Source organism: Sinocyclocheilus grahami, unplaced genomic scaffold, assembly GCF_001515645.1.
Source record: "Sinocyclocheilus grahami isolate Dianchi unplaced genomic scaffold, SAMN03320097.WGS_v1.1 scaffold1038.1, whole genome shotgun sequence".
NCBI classification, from domain to species: Eukaryota; Metazoa; Chordata; class Actinopteri; order Cypriniformes; family Cyprinidae; genus Sinocyclocheilus; species Sinocyclocheilus grahami.
Window position 1 is genome coordinate 107,230 of NW_015506217.1, and position 7,622 is coordinate 114,851.

At 34.8% G+C, this 7,622-nt stretch overlaps 1 pseudogene; it reads right to left on the reverse strand.

Annotated features, from left to right (window-relative positions):
* Window positions 1-1,753: 1,753 nt before the first annotated feature.
* LOC107565983 (importin-11-like) overlaps window positions 1,754-7,622 on the reverse strand; it is a 185,769-nt pseudogene continuing 179,900 nt past the window's right edge.

Consider the following 7,622-nt stretch of genomic DNA (forward strand, 5'->3'; position numbering starts at 1 on the left):
TATTTTTCCTGAAATATGTTTGTCCCTATGAGAATGGTAGTATTTAGCTGTTTTTTCCTTGCACATTTCTAATTCAAGTAATGGTGTATCAGTCCCAGTTCATTTATGACTCCAGACATCACTAAAATATAGAAAATTAGCTTCTTTCCTTGCAAAGGATTATTGCACAGTGTCTGCTATTTTTCAGTACAATCAGGTGGTCATTCAACAAATGGCCGGTGGCCCGTGGGTGCGTGTGTGAAGTTGAGACTAATAGTTCAAGACTTTGATGGCAGACCTATTATACAATAGAAATGAACCAGCAATGGGTTTGCTTGAATCAATCTCAGAAACCATTTTGCTTAGAAAGCCAGTTTATAAACAGATCGCCTTAAGGTTAGTGAGTCTTTTTTGAATAACTAGCACCACTTAAGACTTCCGCTTTAAAGTCAAGAAGTAGCCAAGAACTTAATCAATATGGAGTGAAAATGAGAGACGTAAATAATAACAGTAATTCCAGAAATGCCACATTTAATTGGACGTGATTCACACATCTTGCCACCAGGGACTGTTTCTGGTTATTACATCAGCATGAAAGTGTGGGCTTTTATATAGCGGGGAAAGCAAGATCATTGGAGGCTGCTAGGCCAAAACTGTTCATACAATTCACCAAAGTGGAATAAATGCTTTTTGTTTTGTGTTTTTTTTTTATATTTCAGCTATTTTTTACTACTACACTCAAAAGCTCAGCTCTGAGCTCTGATTTCTGTTCCTTGGGTCATGGTAAACATTCAGAAAATGTCAACCATTAGGTTTATACAGCATGCTATCAAAGTGAGCAGTGAATTTCAGATTGTACTGAACTTTATTGAAGCTGCATCAATGAAAAAATAGGGTTGAAAACTACAGAGCGAAATGTGCTGTAATGTAACATACTGTATGCATGTTACTACAGATGTGAGATACAATATCAGGTGTGTTAGTGGTGGATAAATAAGGCTTAAAGCATAAGGCTTTTATTCAGACTTGAAATTAATTTCTATGGTATGACTGTGCTTTTTAACATCCCATTTTTAACCAAAAACATTTCTGTAAATGTATACACACTTATTATTGCATGAACTTAAAACAAAAAAAAGGAAAGCTTGCTACGGCAGTAAGAATATTCACTCATACGTTTGCACTGTACTTGTGATTAATATAGACATTGGTTTCTGATGTATTTGGTTCTTATGATCTCCTGTGAACCCCATGTGAGAGGTACAGTGTTGGAGCATTAGCAGCAATAGTTACGGGAAGGTAAACATTTGCATCCATCCATTCATGTATCTGATATGAAAATGAAAATGCTTTCAATCAAAAATGTTAATGACTTTTCAGTAGTTCCTGATATACTGTAGTTGGGAAAAGCCACCCGAGGGAGAAAAAAAGGAATGTTGTCATGCAGTGTATTTTACATAAATACAAACATTTTAACTTTTTATATGAAGGCTGAGTGTAAACACTGCTTGGGAACTTTAATTGGTGCTTTCAAATCTCTTTTCCCATTATAAAAACTTGGCAGCACAACATACTTTCTTACAGTGTCTCTTTTTTCAGTCTAAGTAGATTTCCTCTCTGCCCCGTCTCAAATTTTGAAAAAGGTGTGTTTGAGGAAGCAAACGAAAGTGTGTGTTTAAAAAAATATGTAAGATCTTTTCTCTGGGTTGTCATTAAAATGTTGACATCTCGGGCCTGAGAGGACTGGTTTTAATGGTCTGCTGTTGTCTCTTCCTCACATGCCGTAGATGAACTCTTGCAGCTGTCGTACGATCTCCGTGTCCACCGTCTCCATGAGAGCCTGAAAGCCCTGGTCCCCCATCAACATCTGCTGAGCCTTCAGCTTCTCATAGACAAACTGCTGAAGAGAGACGCCGTGCACAGGGTCCTCAAGAGCCAGCTATAGAGGGGAAAAAACATATATTTTATGGATTTTATTATGTTTTGCTAGAAACTTCAATAAATAAATAAATAAAACACACACACACACACTCACACACACATATATATATATATATATATATATATATATATATATAAACATTATATTATTTAATTAAATATATGCATAAAGAAAATTTTCTCATTTCCTAATTTCAGGACAAATATATTTGTTTTAATATATATATATATATATATATATATATATATATATATATAATAAAATATAGTCAGTCAAATAAACTAAAAAAATAAACTAAAAAAATCATATAATATTTAGTTTGACCTCCTGATATTGATATACATTTTCCTCCTTTTCACTGACTATTTGGTGCAGAATAATAATAAAGAAAAAAAAATTTACCTTTTAGGGCCTATTTTAAACTTGGTATGTGCCAAATTCCAGATTTTCGACACTTCACAAAAACAAAGAAAATGTGAGTTATGGGACGCCAGTGTAAGATTATAGAGGATCAGACTTTCAGAATAAGCCCAGAGTGAGTTTATAAGAGTGAATGGATGATTTTAATATCAGGATGCGGAACTGCAATGAAATAATAAAGCAGTTAACACACACAAAAAGATATCATACCAAGATAACAAATATATGAAATATGAGACCCAGCATTAGAATTACCCAATAAAATATCCACCTGCTTGCAGAAAAAATTATGCTAAAAAGGCAAATTAAAAACTGAAACAAAAGCCTTTTTTGAGTTTTGTTAAAGAACTGCTTTGATAAGACAAATAAAAATGACATTGAAGAGGAAAAGGAACAAATGTGTTTTTGTTTTCAGGGTTCAATACTGGAACATGATCTTAAGTATACTTTTCTGTTCTCTTTTATAATAAATCAAATCTATTCAATATCTATTCAACCTGCATATCTGTTTGGTGTATTTGTTGGAGGACAGAGACAGTGAGACACATCAGCAGACAATTGTGAAGGAATTTTCTTGGTGTTAAAGCAAAGGCATTGATCTGAACTCGTATCACATGTTAACACATGAAGACTGAAATGAAAACACGAGACCCTCATTCCCTCTCAGTATTTATATGCTAATCACTGCTGTGGCCGCCTGCGCTAAAACAAAGGGCTGACGCCTAGACCCTCATTAAGATGAATTCATTAACTGAGTTTGCTTTCCATTGTGCAGACAAAGCAGTATCACACTTTCTTTCTGTCATACACTGGGAAACATAATACATGATTAGGGTTTATTGATAAAATGACTCAAACTGTGCTGTGGGATAGAAACTGTATTCTATTACATCCTCTTCTACCTGAATAGCTTTTCTTCCATGAGCACGAGCTGAATAGGCAACAATCGTGATTCAAGATGCACTCTTATTCATTTATATTTAATTCTTTTATATATATATATATATATATTTGGCTTCAATTTTGAGTGTCCAGGGTTGTTTTGGGAGAAAAACTTTTTTTTTTGCGTGTCTCTGAATATGAAAGTATCTATCTATCTATCTATCTATCTATCTATCTATCTATCTATCTATCTATCTATCTATCTATCTATCTATCTATCTATCTATCTATCTATCTATCTATCTATCTATCGGATCGTTTTCTGGTCCACCAGGCAAAAAAAAATCGTTAATTTGTTTAGAAAAGAAACATGCATCATTCCTGTTATTCAACTTTAATTTAAGCGAACACATCCTTTAATATGAGCATATGAGCAACTAATGTTTACCAAAGAGCTAATTCTTATTTTCTCATTATTATTCAGCTGCGCTCAAAAAAAGTATACTAGTATACTAGTATTTATTTTACTAGTAGCATAAAAAAATTTTTTTTTAATTAAATAAATAAAAATTATTACATTTAATTTAAAATATCTTTAAATTTTTAGTAGTAATATTTCAGAAGGCAAAGTCTGTTGATGTATCTGCATCACTGCACTCACGCAGTGTCAAACTGTAAAGCTCTTGAATACTGTAACGCAACCATAAATAATGCTCTGCTAATGAAGGGGGAGGGACATGAATAGAGCGAGAATTAGTATACTGTAGTTGCATACATTAACCTGATGCTTCAGTCTCTACTATGCAACAAATAACTAGAAAAATCAAAGTAAATGCAACATTGCGAGTAATCTATTTAGGATGGTGTAATTACCACCCTCTGTTGACACTTGCTGATTGATATATCGAGACTCGATGCTTTCAGTCAAACTCAACAGCAATGTTATGGTTGTAAATATTACATAAACAGTTCATTAATACATTATACGTTTACTTAAAAAAGCATTAAGTGTGTCATGGAGCGTACATCTGTCAGTGTGATGAGCATTAACAATGCCAGCTGTGATTTTTTTGTGATTATACTTATTCACACTAAATTAACTCTAGCAGCTACCCTGCGGCATATGAAAAATCAAAGAGGAAAAAGTCATTTTCCACAGTACTTTTGGATTTAATGATTCCAAATGCCACCATCTGCAAACTGTAATATCCTCCAAAAAGTTTAAATATGACACGTCTAACACACAGTCTCTCTCCTCACATAATACTGGTGTAAAACACAAGACTCAACATTTACCTTCCCCGAGACATTTGCACAGAAAACTTCCTCCCAGCAGCTGTGTTCAGATCTTCCCTTGAGGCGTTTGATCACACTGATTCATCTGACTCTGTGATGGCTCTCAGGTAAAGCTGTCTCAATATGAATACAAGCACCAGATCAGAAGCATCATGCTCTCATGGCCACTCTGAGCCAGATCAAAGCAGTATCACACTTTCTTTCTGTCATACACTGGGAAACATAATACATGATTAGGGTTTATTGATAAAATGACTCAAACTGTGCTGTGGGATAGAAACTGTATTCTATTACATCCTCTTCTACCTGAATAGCTTTTCTTCCATGAGCACGAGCTGAATAGGCAACAATCGTGATTCAAGATGCACTCTTATTCATTTATATTTAATTCTTTTATATATATATATATATATTTATATTTGGCTTCAATTTTGAGTGTCCAGTGTTGTTTTGGGAGAAAAACTTTTTTTTTTGCGTGTCTCTGAATATGAAAGTATCTATCTATCTATCTATCTATCTATCTATCTATCTATCTATCTATCTATCTATCTATCTATCTATCTATCTATCTATCGGATCGTTTTATGGTCCACCAGGCAAAAAAAAATCGTTAATTTGTTTAGAAAAGAAACATGCATCATTCCTGTTATTCAACTTTAATTTAAGCGAACACATCCTTTAATATGAGCAACAGTAATAATAATGTTTACCAAAGAGCTAATTCTTATTTTCTCATTATTATTCAGCTGCGCTCAAAAAAAGTATACTAGTATACGTATTTTTATTTTACTAGTAGCATAAAATTTTTTTTTTTTAATTAAATAAATAAAAATTATTACATTTAATTTAAAATATCTTTAAATTTTTAGTAGTAATATTTCAGAAGGCAAAGTCTGTTGATGTATCTGCATCACTGCACTCACGCAGTGTCAAACTGTAAAGCTCTTGAATACTGTAACGCAACCATAAATAATGCTCTGCTAATGAAGGGGGAGGGACATGAATAGAGCGAGAATTAGTATACTGTAGTTGCATACATTAACCTGATGCTTCAGTCTCTACTATGCAACAAATAACTAGAAAAATCAAAGTAAATGCAACATTGCGAGTAATCTATTTAGGATGGTGTAATTACCACCCTCTGTTGACACTTGCTGATTGATATATCGAGACTCGATGCTTTCAGTCAAACTCAACAGCAATGTTATGGTTGTAAATATTACATAAACAGTTCATTAATACATTATACGTTTACTTAAAAAAGCATTAAGTGTGTCATGGAGCGTACATCTGTCAGTGTGATGAGCATTAACAATGCCAGCTGTGATTTTTTTGTGATTATACTTATTCACACTAAATTAACTCTAGCAGCTACCCTGCGGCATATGAAAAATCAAAGAGGAAAAAGTCATTTTCCACAGTACTTTTGGATTTAATGATTCCAAATGCCACCATCTGCAAACTGTAATATCCTCCAAAAAGTTTAAATATGACACGTCTAACACACAGTCTCTCTCCTCACATAATACTGGTGTAAAACACAAGACTCAACATTTACCTTCCCCGAGACATTTGCACAGAAAACTTCCTCCCAGCAGCTGTGTTCAGATCTTCCCTTGAGGCGTTTGATCACACTGATTCATCTGACTCTGTGATGGCTCTCAGGTAAAGCTGTCTCAATATGAATACAAGCACCAGATCAGAAGCATCATGCTCTCATGGCCACTCTGAGCCAGATGAAAAAAATTATCTAACCGGATCAATTGCTTTAAATTGGGGATTCTGACATGTATGTGTATTTGATAATCAAAAATATTGTGTCTGAGGAAAAATGAGTTAACATTTACAACAGATATCCTGGTGTTGTCTGAACCTAATGGACTGTGTGAGTTCTTAACGTATTCAGTCCAGAGGGATTTAACCTTAATAGCTGCTTATTTTTCTTTCTAAGTGAATTTACAAGTCATAATGGATTGATTACACAGAGCCCTGCATTGACACTGCTGGCTATACACACAGTAATATACACTGAACAAACTATAACTCAATTACACCAGATGACATTTTAACATTCCTGAGTCAGACTCACTCTGCAACGTGCTGAATGAATCACAGTGTTTCAAAGCCAAGGCTCTTCTGAGGAGTTTCAAGGTACCCTCTGTAATTTCTTCTATATGCTGGCAATATGTTAGACTTGTCGCACTGGTAGCTCCTTATTATTATATTACTAATATTATACTAGTACTTATTATATAAATACTTTCAGTAAGCAGTAATTGACTCCGGTCTGTTGAATTATTAGAAAATAATGCACACCCACATCCCACGGGTGTGCATTATTTTCTAATAATTCAACAGACCGGAGTCAATTATTCCGCTCATATGGTTAACACCTCAAATATTGTTCAGATGTTATATTTAAAGACATTCGTTAGGTTTTTGTCGCTCTTGTGAGTAGGATTAGCTTACGCATCTCACCCAACACCATTGTTGCTAATTCCAAAACATTTTAAACCTAGCAACAGAGGCTTGAGATGTTGATAGCACACTAATGCAGTTAATAATGAAGTTATTAGTTAGCAAGTTATAGTTATTAGTTATAACTAAGTTATAGTTATTAGCAGGGTTTGAAATTAACACCCGCCAACCCGCCAAATGCGGGTAAAAATCAGCTGTGGCGGTTAACGCTGTCAAATCACTAGCCAATTTGGCAGGTAACTTTTCGTAAATTATGTTTACTAATTAATTTCTAGAGGAAGTTCATGTAAGCCAAATCTGCGCAGATTTAGTGTAAATACTGAACCCGAGACTCATCATGATATATTAAATAAGCCTAATTGCGCAGCATCTGGGCATATTTAGCTTACTTGAACATATACCCAGCGATGTAGCTACTAGCCATGGGGAGCACCGGGACATTCCCGATGGGCCGATCGCCGAAGCGAGGGAGATATTAGGCGCTGTTTTTAAATTACAGCCCACGCGAAACTGTAAAAAGCAAGTACTCCAAAAGTGTGAAGCGGTGCTACCCGGTGCATCCGTCAGCCGCGCGTCAAAGCAGCGCTGCGCTTCCGCCACGATTTATAAGAGATAAACAGCGCAA